Below are 15,591 nucleotides of genomic sequence, written 5' to 3' on the forward strand. Positions count from 1 at the left end.
CCAGTCATATAAAAGTAGCATATACAATTGTGTACAGTATATAATACTTGATTATGATAATAAATGACTTTATGTATGTACTATCTTATACTTTTGGTCGTTATTTTAGAGAGTATTCTTACTACTTAAAAAAAATGTTTGCTGTAAAACAGTATGCTGTGTTACACCGGCAGCAGCCTCATACATCTCATGTTTACCCTGTCTCTTGATTGTATCAGTTTCTCTTGTTTGATTTAATCTCATGATGTTTTGCACAGTAACATCCTTCACAGGCTTGTAGCCTAGGAGCAATAGTCTGTATCATATAGCCTAGGTATGTAGTAGGCTATACCATCTAGGTTTATGTGTACATGTACTCTATTATGCTCACATAATGACGAAATCGCCTAATGACACATTTCTCAGAGCATATCCCTGTTGCCAGGCAGCCCATGATTGTATACACTACAATACTATGTGTAATAAAAACTGTTTCTTTGGAATTTCAATTAACATTTACTCAACTAGACTGAATGGCATACCCTCATGGAAGGGTGCAATAAGATATACTCTTAACAAAAGTAGTGTTTTGAGTGTGTGTGTTTTTACTCCAAATGTCATATCTCATTTACATGGATACTTTTATCCAGGTCCTAAAAGTGGCTTCATGAACATGCCTTAAATTCTCACGTAAACTGTACTGGGGAGTAAATCAGTGCCTCTCCAAACTACAACTCTTGTTAAATGGGGATAAGTCCAATGATTCCCTCCCCCAACCCATACAACCAGGGGGACACCTGACACTAAGTGGGCCCATCCACAGGCTCTTATGAAGGGAAGGGTTTAAATGCTGTTTATTCAGGGGAGGGAGGAGGAGGAATCTGGAGCAACTCCCAGTTTCCAATTAGAGCGATCAAGAAAGTGGGGTAACAGCAAGAAAAATAATTGGAGAGAGTGGTTTTTTAAAAAACCGTGGTGCACATAAGTTTACAGCTTGATACACTTTACACACATATATTTAACCATCATACAGATCAAGATAGAACATGTCCAGGATCTGGAAGGCTCCCTCATGCATGATCGCTCCCAGTCAATAACGGCCCCACTTCACCTACTACCAAAGGTGCCACTATTCTGACTTCTGTCACCATAGATTAGTTTTGCCTCTTTTTGAATATATGTACTCTTTTGTATCTGGCTTCTTTGGGGAAAGTGTTTATTTTTATGTATGTATTTCTGGGAAGCAGGGGAGGGTGGATTGATGGCAAATGGGAATGAGGAAGGTATGCGGTTGGTTTATTACTTTTCATATTTATTAAACACCTATTATGAGTCAGCATCTACTCTAGGCACAGACAACAGCTGGTGAAAAGAGCTTGGTATCTACCCTTAAGGGACACACACAGTCTGGATGGGGAGACCATTAATGAGTAATTACATCAACTTACAAACACTCTAAGAGCAGATGGTCATGGTGCTAAGAACACAGGAAAGGAGTGGCTCCCTTTGCCTAGAGAGGTAAAGGAAGCTCCAATAAGGACTGAGTTGAAGAAATAACAATACATAAGTTGAAAGATTTGCTAACTGTTGATAACCTGCAGTTGGGTGGTGAATGCATGAGGATTCATGATATCCTCTCTACTTTTCTGCATGCTTGACAATATCTATAATAAAAATTTTAATTGTGTCTTGCGCAAAGAAATATTAAAAGCAAAGATAAAAGGGAAAACTACAGAGTTTCCAGGGAACCACAAGTCATTTGGGGAAATGTAGGAATTAAGATAGAAAAGCCAGGCAGCGACCAGATCATTAAGGACTTTGCTTATAAAGTTGGGCTTTATCTTAAGGCAACTGGGAACCACTGAAGCTACCACAAGCAGGAGAATGATTTCATAAGACTCGTATTTTAGAATAATCATTAAGATACCAGTACAGACACTAAATAAGAGAAGAAAGAAAGTGATCAATGGGAAGTTACTTAAGTAACCCTGGCAGGAGATAAGGAGGGATTATTTTATGCTGAGTGAAATGAACCAGTCAGAGAAAAACAAATACCATATCATCTCACTTATATGTGGAATCTAGTGAACAAACAAACTGAGGAACAAAATAGAAACAGAGACATAGACACATGGAACAGACTGACCACTGTCAGAGGGAAGCAGTGTGGGAGGGACTGGATGAAAGAAGGTGAAAGGATTAGCCAAGAACATATATGCATAACCCATAAACACAGCAGTGTGGCGATGGCCAAGGGAAGGGGGCTGGGGAAGGGGGCTGGGGAAGGGTGGAGGTGGGCAAAGGGGGGAAAATGGGGACACCTGCAATAGTATTAACAATAAAAATAAAGTTAGAAAAAGAGAGTAGAGTGATAATGAGGGCCTAAACTGAGGTAATGGAAATAAAGATAAAGGAACTCGTGTTAAAAGTATTTTGTTTTAATATGATTTATTAAAAATTAACCTGTTGTTCTTTGTAAATCAAGCTGAAAGATTTAGTACAAAGAGCTGCATTAGATAGCAAATGGTCAAAGTGAGTATTTTTCTATTTACATTTCTCCACATGGCCTTGCAGCAATTAAAGTTATTTTCCCATAATGTTTATCCCTCATAAGGGGTCTCAGTTAGACTAAATAAAAGGAATCAGATTCTGAGATAGTTGCAGAGTAACTGGAAGCTCTGTCCACTTCTCTCAACTCCAAACCTGTCTTACAGCTAAATTACAGAGCAATCAACTTGAAAAAGCACTTGAAGCATAGCTGATCTGAAATATTATAACCAAGGAGCACAGAAGAAGCCAAGAGACTGGTAAGAGGGGCTGAGACATGGAAAGGGTGAGCCCCATCACGCAGATGCAGCAGCTGAGAAGCCAGAGAGATATTCCGGCTGCAGAACTCCCTCCCCACCAGGAGCATGGAGCCTCTAACCAATGCAAGGATCCCCAACCCTGAGCACCAGAGATGGGAAGAGGAGCCCAGTAGCATCTGGCAGGGGAGGCGAGAATCAGTGGAGATTTTGTTCACCTGGGAGACTCAGATCCAATCATCTCAGGGAAGGAGCGCTCCCATTGTTACAGCACCAGCCTAGGAAGTTTGCTCCGAACTCCAATTGCTGGAGAGACCACACTGCTGTAACTGGATCCTGAGGAGGGGTCTGCTCGCTGCAGCCAGCAGTGACTTTGAGGGACTCTCCATTCTCTGGAAAGGCTTTGGGCAGAGAGTGTGTGGCTTGGAAAAGAGAATTAGCCTTGCCCACCTCTAGTGCGTGGTTGGCACCCCTCCCCCCACCTGCTGAACTGCTGGGTTCGGCAGCACAGCTGAGATTTTTGGTCCATCCTGCTCAGTTTAATGGCCATGGGGAGATGGTCTTTCGGCCTGTCCTACTGGCATAGGAGCCGGAGCACAGTTGGCTCTGCCCTTCTGAGACCTGCCCTTCTGAGACCAGCCCAATGGAGAGATTGGAATGCCCTGCAGGGCTGATTTTCGTTCCCCTCCTGCTTGGTTTGGTGGTGTGGGGGTGCCCGGGAGCAGTGCAGAGCTGGGTTTCTTGGACTGTGTCTTCTGGGGAGGCTTTTGTCCAGGAGTCAGATAGGCAAGTGCTGGACTCTATGGCTGCACTGTGGGGAGGCATATCCAAGCTCCCCTACTAGTTCAGCCCACAGTTGCCCAGGGAAGGAGAGGAAGTGCCTGCCCCCCTCCTACAGGTGGCAGGCACCACCCTCAATAGGAAACTGTTTGAATCAGCCCTGCCAAATGCTGGATACTCACTGTGGGCACAGTTCTGTCAGGGAGGGAGAGCAACTCAGGGCAGGGACATTCAAAGTATGAGATCCTCGGAGGCTATTGTCTGAGATCCGGAGGAGGTCTTTAGCTCCCCCCTGCAGGCTGGGCAAGCATCATCCTCAATGGGAGGCTCTTATGACCTAACCCCCGGAGCCCAGGGTGGCTGACCTTGCTCCTGCAGAGGAGACTGTTGGCTATACCCAACCTGAACCTACAGCGAGCCTAGTTAAGGGGCACTAGAGTTGGAAACTCTGGCAGAACTGAGTGATTTGGCTTTGAAGCAGGGTCTAATTTTCCCTCATTGAGTGCCTGACTGCATGGTTCCCAAGTAGGGGGCCTATCTCAGCTAGCCTGGGTTCATCCTAAACTCTCTTTTAAGAAGGCTCTGGAGGAAGACCATACAACAGCTCAAAGGAGGCTGAATAGTTGACAGGTGAAGGGGGACCTCAGGGAGCCTCAGTCCTATCACAGATCTGCCCCTAGCTCTAAGTTGGAAAAATCCAATCCTTTTACATAGATTGGCCTTTCTCATGTACATGAAGGACTAGTAGATGCAGACACAAACAGTGAACAGTGTGGTAGTTACAGACAGGTAGTCAAAGGCCAAATACATATAATATCTGATAGCAACCTGCACCTGCAGTCCACCCCAGGGGACCAAGAACCAACACAACCAGTGGTGGGCTTCAGACCACACCAGGGCTTGACCCAATCAGCCATACAAGCCGCATATCCAAAGGGGGATTCCGGCAGGCACCAGACCCTGCTGGAACAACCGTGCTTTGGGGAGCCCCTGCACAGCACCTCATACAGGGTTATAAAGGGGTGATATAGTCACCTAGCCTGAAGGGTTAACTGCATCCATGAAAGGGCCAATAGCAATCAAGCCTTAACTAAAACAGGGCGTGCACAGAACCCACAAGAGACATTCCTGGAGCATGGAACTGAGATAATATGGAAGACTGTGCCACTGAGCCCAACAAGACACCTTGAGACTGCACCTGCAGAGCAGCTTGCACACTGTGGTCAGGGTTGAGCCTCACAGTCAGCCAGCCTGAGGGTTGATCCCACCCATGAATGAGCCAACAGCAATCAAGGCCCAATTACAACAGGAGGGCCCACATAACCCACACAAGGGACATTCCTAGAGCACCCAGCTCAGGAGATCAAGGAGATTGCACCACAGGACACTTACTATATAAGGCCACCCCATGAAGACTGGGAGTCATAGCAGTATTACCTTATACACAGAAACAAACATAAAAAGACACCCAAAATGAGAAGACAAAGAAACAGGCCCCAAATTACAGGAAGAATCTCTGGAAAAGAGTTAAATGAAATGGAGGGAAGCAATTTATCAGATGCAGATTTCAAAGTAATGGCTATGAGGATGATCAAGAAACTTAGTGAGAACTACAACAGCATGAAGAAGGAGATAAAGACCATGAAAAATTATCAGTCAGAAAGGAAAAATATCATATCTGACCCAATCAAGAATACACTGGAAGGAATAAAAAATAGTACTGGGAGTCGGTGACGTGTCTGGACATGGTCCAGGTCACCTGAGGGTCTGGAGTCAAGGACTCGACCCTCCCCACAAGTTCCCATGAGGAGCCGAGATAAAGAAATTACCAAGCTCTGGGCTCACACAGGAGGCAGGATATTTACTCAGAAAGTGTTCATGCAGCCTTGAAGGAACTACTTTGTATCACCCTCACCTCATTACTAAGTGTTTGTTACTTACTATATAATAAAGGCATTGAAGCCATTTGGCCCTGCTCCTCATTAGAGGGCGCTGCTCCTCATTAGGGGACAGTCCTCCTGATCCCATAACTTTGTCTCTTTCATTCTCACTGCTCGAACTCAGGTTTGTTCATTTCTCAGGCTGGTTCCTGACAAAGTAGGTTAGATGAAGCAGAGGATCTAATCAGCAATTTGGAAGAGAAGGTAGAAAAAAACACCCAATCACAGCAGCAAAAAGAAAAAAGAATTAAAAAGCATAAGGATAGCCTGAGGGAACTTTAGGACAACATGAAACTTTAGGATTCCCATCAAGATGCATCATAATTAAAATGGCAAAAGTTAAAGAGAGACTCTTAAAGGCAGCAAGAGAGAGAGAGTTAGTTACCTACAAAGAAATTCCTATAAGGCTGTCAGCTTATTTCTCAAAAGAAACACTTCAGACCAGAAGGAATTGACATGGATTATTCAAAGTAATGAAAAGCAAGAACATGAATCCAAGACTACTCTATTCAGCAATGCTATCATTTAAAACTAAAGGCAAAATAAAGAGCCTCCCAGACAAAACCTGGCTAAAGGAGTTCATTACCACCAAACCAGCATTGTAAGAAATATTAAAGGGTCTGCTTTAAAAAGAAGAAAAAACAAAGACAGAGAGAAACGTAAGTATAAGAAAAAATGGCAACAGATAAGTACCTATCATAATAACCTTAAATGTAAATGAATTAAATGCTCCAATCAAAAGACATAGGGTAGATAAATGGATAACAAAACATGACCCATATATATGCTATCTACAAAAGACCCACCTCAGAACAAAAGATTCACACAGGCTAAAAGTGAAGGGGTGAAAAAATATTCTATGCAAATGGAAACAACAAAAAAAAAGCTGGGGCTGCAATACTTATGTCTGACAAAATAGATTCAAAACAAAGGCCATAACAAGAGATGTAGAATACTAAAGTAATCAATCCAACAAGAGGAAATTGTAAACATATATGGACCCAATATAGGAGCACCTAAGTATATTTAAATATATTTTAAAAACTGTTAGTGGACTTTGAGGGAGAGATTGACAGCAATACAGTCACAGCAGGGGATTTTAACACCACACGGTCATCACAGATAGATCTTCCAAACAAAAAAATTAACAAGGAAACAGCAACTCAAAATGGCACACTAGATTAGGTGGATTTCATTGATATTTACAGAGCATTTCATCCCAAAGCAGCATAATATACATTCTTCTTGAGTGCACATGGAACATTCTCAAACAGAGACCACATGTTAAAACAAAAAATAAGTCTTGCCCTAGCCGGTTTCACTCAGTGGTTAGAGGATCAGCTCGGTGAACAGAAGGGTCCCAGGTTCGATTCCGGCCAAAGGCATGTACCTCGGTTGCAGGCTCGATCCCCAGCACCCGTTGGGGCACGTGCAAGAGGCAACCAATTGATGTGTCTCTCTCACATCAATGTGCTCTCTCTCTCTCCCCCACACATGCACTCTCTTTGAAAAGCAATGGAAAACAAAACACAAAACATTCTTAGGTGAGGATTGAAAAAAAACAATGAAAAAACTCCACAAAATAAGTCTTAACAAATTCAAGAAGATTGAAATCATATCGAGCATCTTCTTGGATCATAATGGCATGAAACTAGAAATAAACTACAATAAAAAAACCTCAAAAACATTCAAATACATGGAGGCTAATTAGCATGTTATTAAACATCGAATGGGTTACCAATGAGATCAAGGAAGAAAAAAAATTTCCTGGAAACAACTGACTATGAACACACATGGGATACAGAGAAAGCAGTCCTAAGAGGAAAATTCATAGCATTACAGGCCTACCTCAAGAAGCAAGAAAAATCTCAGATAAATCTAACCCTATACCTAAAAAGAACTAGAAAAAGAAAAACGAAACCCAGAGCAAGTAGAAGGAAGGAGATAATAAAGATTAGACCAGAAATAAATGACATAGCAACTAAAAAGCAATACTAAAGATCAATGAAACCAAGAACTGGTTCTTTAAAAAGATAAAATTGATGAACCTTTAACAAGACTCATTAAGAAAAAAAGAGAGAGGACTCAAATAAAATCAGAAATGAAAGAGTAGACATAACAACTGACTTCACAGAAATACAAAGGATTGTAACAAAATACTATGAACAACTAACTATATGCTAACAAATTGGACAATCTGGGCAAAACGGACAAATTCCTAGAAACATACAATCTTCCAAAACTGAATCAGAAGGAATCAGACAACCTGAACAGACCAATAACAACTAACTACACTGAAGCAGAAATAAAAACCTCTCAGCAAACAAAAGTCCTCGACTGGATGGCTTTACACATGAGTTTCACCAAACAGTCAAGAAATAATGCAAATCCTTCTCAAACTATTCCAAAAAATTCAAGAGAAGGGTGGACTTTCAAGCTCTTTTTACGTGGCCAGCATTATCCTAATTCCACAACCAGATAAAGATACTACAAAGAAAGAAAGTTATAAGCCAATATCTCTGATGAATTTACATGCTGAAATCCTCAACAAAATACTAGAAAATTGGATCCAGCAATACATTTAAAAGATCATACAACATGTCCTGGCTGGCTTGGCTCAGTGGTTGGAGCATCAGCCCTCAGGCTGAAGGGTCTTGGGTTCCATTCCTGGTCAAAGGCACGTACCTTGGTTTCAGGCTTGATCCACGGCCCTGGTCAGGGCAAGTGTGGGAGTCAAACAATTGATGTGTCTCTCCCACATTGATGTTTCTCTTTCTCTCTCGCTTGCTCTATCCCTTCCACTCTCTCTGAAAAACAATGGAAAAAATATCCTCAGGTGAGGATTAAAAAATAAGTAAAAGATCATACAACATGATCAAGTGGGATTTATTCTGGGGATGCAAGACTGGTACAATATTTGCAAATTAATAAATGTAATACATCACATAAACAAAATGAAAGATAAAAAGCATATGATCTTATCAATAGATGCAGAAAAGGCATTTGATAAAAATCCAGAACCCATTTATGTTAAAAACTCTCAATAAAGCAGGAACAGAGGGACCATAAGTCAACATAATAAAGGCCATATATGAAAAACCTACAGACAACATCACAGTCAATGGGCAACAACTAAAAGCATTTCCCTTAAGATCGAGAATGAGACAGGGCTGTCCACCTTCACCACTCATTCAACACGGTACTGGAAATCCTAGCCACAGGGAACTGACAAAAAGAAGAATAAAAGGCATTCAAATTGGAAGGGAGCAAATAAAACTGTCATTATTTGCAGATGACATGATATTGTACATAGAAAACCCTAAAGACTCCACCAAAAAACTACTAGATCTAATAAATGAATTCAGCAATGTAGCAAGATACAAAATTAATATTAAGAAATTGGTGGCAGTTTTACACACCAATAATGAACAATCAGAAAGAGAAACTAATAAAACAATCCCATTTACTATAGCAATAAAAATAATAAGGTACCGAGGAATAAGTTTAACCAAGGAGGTAAAAGACCTATACTACAGGACATTGAAGAAAGAAAACAAGGAAGATACAAACAAGTGGAAGCATATACCCTGTTCATGGATTGAAAGAATTAACATCATCAAAATGTCCAATATATAGATTCAACGCAATTCCTATTAAAATGTCAGTGACATATTTCACAGATTTAGAACAAATATTCCAAAAATTTATGTCCAACCAAAAAAAGACCCCAAATAGCCACAGCAATCTTGAGAAAGAAGAACAAAGTTGGCTATATCATAATACCTGATATCAAACTATACTATACTGTTATTATAACTAAAACAGCCTGGTACTGGCATAAGAACACACACATAGATCAATGAAACAGAACAGAGTGCCCAGAAATCAACCCATGTTTCTATCATCAATTAATATTTGACAAGGAAGGCAAGACCATACAATGGGGTCAAGACAGTCTCTTCAATAAATGGTTTTGGGAAAATTGGACAGCAACATACAAAAAAATGAAATTAGACCACCAATTTACACCATCCACAAGAATAAAGTCAAAATGGATAAAAGATTTAAATAACCATAGTCTCTCATAGCAATATTTTTGCTGATATATTTCCCAGGACAAAGGAAACAAAGGTAAAATAAACAAATGGGTCTACATCAAACTAAAAAGCTTCTTCACAGCAAAGGAAACCTTACCAACAAAATGAAAAAGGAATCCACTATATGGGAGAACATATTTGCCAATGATACGTCTGATAAGGGGTTAGTTCCCAAAATATGTAAGAACTTATACAACTCAACACCAGGAAGACAAACCAATTAAAAACTAGGCAAAGGACCTGAATAGACACTTCTCCAAAGAGGACACAGAGATGGCTTAGAGACATGAAAAAATGCTCAAAGTCACTAATCATCAGAAAGATGCAAGGAGGTGGAGAAAAGGGGAAACCTCTTGCACTGTTGGTAGGAATGCAGACTGGTGCAGCCACTAAGGAAAACAGTATGGAGTTTCCACAAAAAGTTAAAAATGAAACTGCCTTTTGACCTAGTGATCCTGCTTCTGGGAATATATCCTAAGAATCCTGAAATACCAGTCAGAAAGATTATATGCACCCCTACGTTCATAGCAGCATTATTTACAATAGCAAAGATCTGGAAACAGCCCAAGTGCCCATCAATAGATGAGTGAATAAAAAAGCTGTAGTATATTCACACCATGGAATACTATGCAGCTGTAAAAAACAAGGAACTCTTACCTTTTGTGACGGCATGGATGGACCTGGAGATTATTATGCTAAGTGAAATAAGCCAGACAAAGACTAATACCATATGTTCTCACTTATACGTGGAATCTAATGAACAAAATAAACTGATGAACAAAATAGAAACAGAGGCATGGATACATGGAACATACTGACAGAGGTCAAAGGGGAGGGGGATCATGGGGTACTGGATAAAAGAAGGTGAAGGGATTAGTTACAGAACATATGCATAGCCCATGGGCACAGACAACAGTGTGGTGATGGCCAGAAGGTGTGTGTGTGTGGGGGGGGGGGAGGCTGGGGACTGGAAGGAGTCAGTAAAGGGGAGGAAAATGAAGGACATCTGTAATAGTGTCAACAATAAATAAATGTTTAAAAAAAGGAATCTCAGTAATTGACTTAGAAGTGCTAACCCCTTGGAAGGTGCCCCAGAGAGCCCAATGTCCTCACTGTCAGCTGGAGGTTTTAGTTACTTGGCAGACTAGGTTGAACAGCAGTGACAAAGTGGAAAATTCAGCTGAGTGCCATTGTATAAACAAGTCAACAGCCAAAGACCAACAAAAAAAAGGTGAAATTTCAAGCTAAAACTAAAAGCTAAGCTAAACCCAAATGTTTGAAGTTCACAGCATATTTTGTTGATTTCTATGTGTTTGTGGATTGTACAAAACATCCATCCTCAATATAAGTGGCAAAAAACAGCAGTCTTTGATAGCTTCAATACCTTGTGTTAAGTTTTATAAACATACACAACGAGGAAAGTCTATTTCTAATCTTTTACTGTATAAGAACACAGAGCATGCCAACTGAAATAGCCTACATCCATTAATATTATTTACTGTATCTGCTCTTTATTTCATTCTGGCTTCATGTCTTTATTTGGCCATATTCATTAATATGAAGTAGAAAAAGCACACTGTGGTATAAAAACTGTTTCCTCAGTTACAAATGTTAGACAAAGTGGAAACTCATTTATTCTTCCTTGACTATTTGCAGTTCAAATACTGCTATTTCTGCTCCCTGTTCCCATCACTAGTAACTGCTGAAGTCAGGAAATCTCATTAGAATTTGCCACCTCATCATTCTTAGGCAGGTCGACCTACTTAGCAGCTTAGTCTACTATTTTTTTGCCTGATTGTTGTAAGAGGAAGAAATAAAAGCTTCATCCCCAAAAGAAAAAAATCTTAAATCACAAATGTAGTGTTCAATAGATCCTTCAAATACCTAGAGCAAACAGGATGGAGGAACAAATGATCCGGAGCAGTGGATATATGTATTGATTCAGAAACTTAATAAGAAAAAGTCACATCAAGGACTTCTGAACACAGTATTGTCACAAAAGGCAAAGAAAATTGGACAAAAGGCCAAGAGTAATAACATTCACAATGCTTTATAGTTTTGTGTGCTTTGCATAGCCTCAATAAACTATACTAGATATATAATATTTCCAAATCAAACAATAGTTTAAGGTGCAGGAAAAAATTAAGTTAATGTTTTGATAAGCCACATTTAACTTGGCAAGATATTTTGTTACGTAAAACCAGGGAGTTTTCAAAACTAATAGTGAGAAAAATATATTTACTATTGCATAATATCCTAGGAAATTTATAAAGTATTTATTATACACAGTAGAATGTGAGAATGTATGCTGCTCTGTATTTCTATGATTTACTTTTGGCATTCTTCTGCCTCTGATTTCCATACAATTGTTTCTCTCTACTTCCATTTTTGGTCTTCCCTGTAGAAATAAGTGAACAGTCGAAAATAATTAAATCTTAAATTTTCTTCTGGAAAAAAAAAAAAAAAGCCTCTGTTCTCTTAGGACCCACAGGCATTAAACAACAAAATAATGACAATGTTACTGTTTATATCACATTTTACAATTTGCAAATCTATTTTATACACAGCAGGACAGATATTATTTTCATTTTATTACTGAGGGCACTGAGAGTGAGAATAGTTGAATATTTTGTCTAAAGTCAAATTTCATGGTACACAGGAAAACTAAAGAATCCTGGTATTCTAACTCATAAAATGGTGCTAGTGGCAAAATAAATAATAATAATCATGGATGATAATCCATAGAATAAAATGAATATATCATCAAATAAATAAGTCAGTAAATGAAGGAAAAGGGACAGCTCTTTCTTACAGTAGAACTGTAATTAATAAATACAAAAACAATCACAGAAATAGAAAATCACCATTTGATAAACATCAGAGCAATAGTTGTTGCAGGTAAGACACACCAATGGATGCTAAAATTAGTGGACAATGCCTGGCCAGGCGTGGCTCAGCAGTTGAGCGTCAACCTGGGATCCAGGCGATTGGGGTTCGATTCCCGGTCAGGGCACATGCCCGGGGTTGCGGGCTCAATCAATGACTCTCTCATCATTGATGTTTCTATCTCCCTCTCTCTCTCTCCTTTCCTCTCTCTGAAATCAATAAAGATATATTTTTAAAAAAATAAAATTAGTGGACAAGAGTATAATAAAAAGCAGGAAACTTGCATACCTCAGAATATCTCCTCACAAGATACTTAATAATTATAAAGAAAAAAATAGTCACTTTACAATGGAGAAAGCAGGCAGATATCACTTTAACCAAGTGATCAAGGTATTCAGCTCTAGTAATGAGACCTATCAGTATATCATGCACCTCCTCTGGAGATGATGAAGTGAGAAAGGCCAAACGTCTTTGTCTTTCAGAGACATCCTACAAAATAACTGGCCAGTGTCAAAGTCATAAAAGACAAAGACTGAGGAACTGTCCCAGATTGGAAGCACTCAAGGAGACATAATAACTAAATGCAATGTGGGATCCTAAGTTAGGTCATAGGCAAGCAAAAGAGAGGTGGGATAACTAGAGAAATAAGAATAAGGTCTGTGACTAACCAGGTGCCTTCCCCACAAGCAAAAGGGCTTCTCCTTCTCAGCCTCAGCTGCCACAGGCCACCACCTCCCCTGACTGCAGCCCTAGGCCACCATGCAGTTTATGTTGCTTTTTAGGTTTCAAGGAAGGTTTTGACTGCAGAAATGGTATGTCCTGCTATTGTCAAAGAGAAGAAAAAGATTGCAAGGGAACTTGTTCAAACCATTTTAGCATGGAAAATTAAAATGTGCAGCTTTCTTGAGTGGAGTGATCTGAAGATTGTTTACAAGATATATGCTAGTCTATATTTTTGCTGTGCTACGGAGGATCAGGACACTGAACTAATTACCCTGGAAATAATTCATCATTATGTGAAATTACTTGAGAAGTATTTGGCAGTGTGTGTGAACTCGATATCATCTTAAATTTTGAGAAGGCTTATTTTATTTTGGATGAGTATCTTTTGGGAGAGGAAGTTCAGGAAACATCCAAGAAAAGTGTCCTTAAAGAAATTCAGCAGGCTGATCTACTGCAGGAAGAAGCTGAAACCCCAAGTAGTATTCTTGAAGAGACTTGACTGACATAACTTTCCTCCTTTGTTGAAGACTTCTGGCATTTCACACACTGCCTTCATGTCCATGTTAGTTAATGGTATAAGATGATGTCTTGTCAGTATTACTGTTTTGCTAAGCTGCTTCATTCAGGCCTATACAAATTTATTTTTAAAGGGAAATTTGGTTAATCAATTGACAACTTATGGGACTTAAATATAAATTAGAGTGATAGAGAAAAAGAAAGGTTCCTGGATACTTTAAGGCTTATAGTTCTGTTTCTCTTAATCTGATTATATCTATGAAAATGACAATCAGGCAATATACATTTACTAATTACTATCTTTAGCAAAAGAAACCTATGAAACCAAAGACCACTGTACTTCAGCATATATGAGATTAAATGTAATTGACATATCACATATCAAATGAATAAAAATTTAACTCTGTTGAAACTTAACAAAAAAACCAAATTTATACCAAAGATTCTTATTGGAGACTACATATCTAAAAACAAAGGGAATGCACATATGACTAAATTGGAATTATGCTGTTTTACGTTAAAAATTATTACTTTAACATTCCAAACCCGGATGAAGAACAGAGACTGATTGTTTCATAACAGTAAGCATGTTATTTTTAAGGCCAAGGAACATTTGACTACTGAGAAATTTTTGTGGTCATAAGCATTTAGTCACTTAGTTGGATTGCTTTTGATGTCCCACAATAAAATGGGAATGTTGACTTATCAGGAATTCTTCATGACAGATTCTTACGGAAAATACGTTACTCTCTCTACAAAGTATTGACTAAGTCATTTAAAGCACTAATGTTCCTTCTGGAGTGCTTGTTGCAGCCACATTTATTTTGCTCACCCCTACTGCTTCCCTCTACTTACGAGTGCTGCAAACTTTAGGGCCACTTTCTGCCCTTCCATGGCATTGTCTAGTTATAAGAAATCTTATAAAAATAAAAACATACCATCTTTCATAGAAAAGTGAGAGCTGAATGAGGTAAAATGGCATTAGTGGGCCATGTATTTTTAAAAGCTGTTTCAATATCACTTTTTTTTTAATCCTCACCTGACGATATTTCTTCCATTGCTTTTCAGAGAGAGTGGAAGAGAGAGAGAGAAACATTGATATGAGAGAGACACATCGATTGGTTGCCTCTCACATGAGCCCTGAGCAGGGCTGGGGGATCGAGCCTGCAAGTGAGGTACGGGATCAAACCCAGGACCTTTCAGTCGGAGGGCTGAAGCTCTAACCACTGAGCCAAAAGGGCTAGGGCGAAATGTCACTTTTATACATACTCCATGTGTAAACATTTCTTCACAGTTTATACTTTCATTTGTAATTGCTGCACTGGATTAAGCTTTGTTGTGACTGTGACCAATATTCAGGGCACGTGTACGCTGCCCCTCACATCACCAATTAGGTGTAATAAACGTTCAATGTACACCACTGTAGTGTGTTTTTACCTACCTGTTTCCAAAAGCTTGTCAAACTGTAGATAGCGGCTGAAGGAGAAAATTCTAAAAAATATTTGATTTTTAGAGAGAGGACAGGGGAGGGAGAGAGAGGGAGAAACATCGATGCGAGAGCGCAACATCAATTGGCTGCCTCCTGCATGCCCCTTGCCAGGGATTGAGTCCAAAACCTGGGCATGTGCCCTGACTTTTTGGTGCATGAGATTGATGGCCAACCAACTGAGCCATCCTAGCCAGGCAGGAAAATTTTTTTAAGTATTTTTCAGTAAAATGTTGAAAATTCACCTCCATTTGAATGGTTGTTAAAAGCACACACAAGATAAATGGCAGATATAAGGAGTCTTCCTATACTTCAAGTTCATTAAAAAATAATGCGGATTCCATGCTACTGAGAGCTTAACTACACACTTATTTCCAACC

General features: G+C 39.5%; 1 protein-coding gene and 1 pseudogene across 3 annotated transcripts in view; one reads left to right on the top strand and one right to left on the bottom strand.

Moving 5' to 3' along the window:
- REC114 (REC114 meiotic recombination protein) overlaps positions 1-15,591 on the bottom strand; it is a 130,786-nt gene that overhangs the window by 41,820 nt on the left and 73,375 nt on the right. The gene's annotated exons all lie outside the window — the stretch shown is intronic.
- On the top strand, positions 13,246-13,708 carry LOC107528644 (AP-1 complex subunit sigma-2 pseudogene; annotated as a pseudogene).

Source organism: Miniopterus natalensis, chromosome 1, assembly GCF_054644295.1.
Source record: "Miniopterus natalensis isolate mMinNat1 chromosome 1, mMinNat1.hap1, whole genome shotgun sequence".
In the NCBI taxonomy this organism is placed as follows: domain Eukaryota; kingdom Metazoa; phylum Chordata; class Mammalia; order Chiroptera; family Miniopteridae; genus Miniopterus; species Miniopterus natalensis.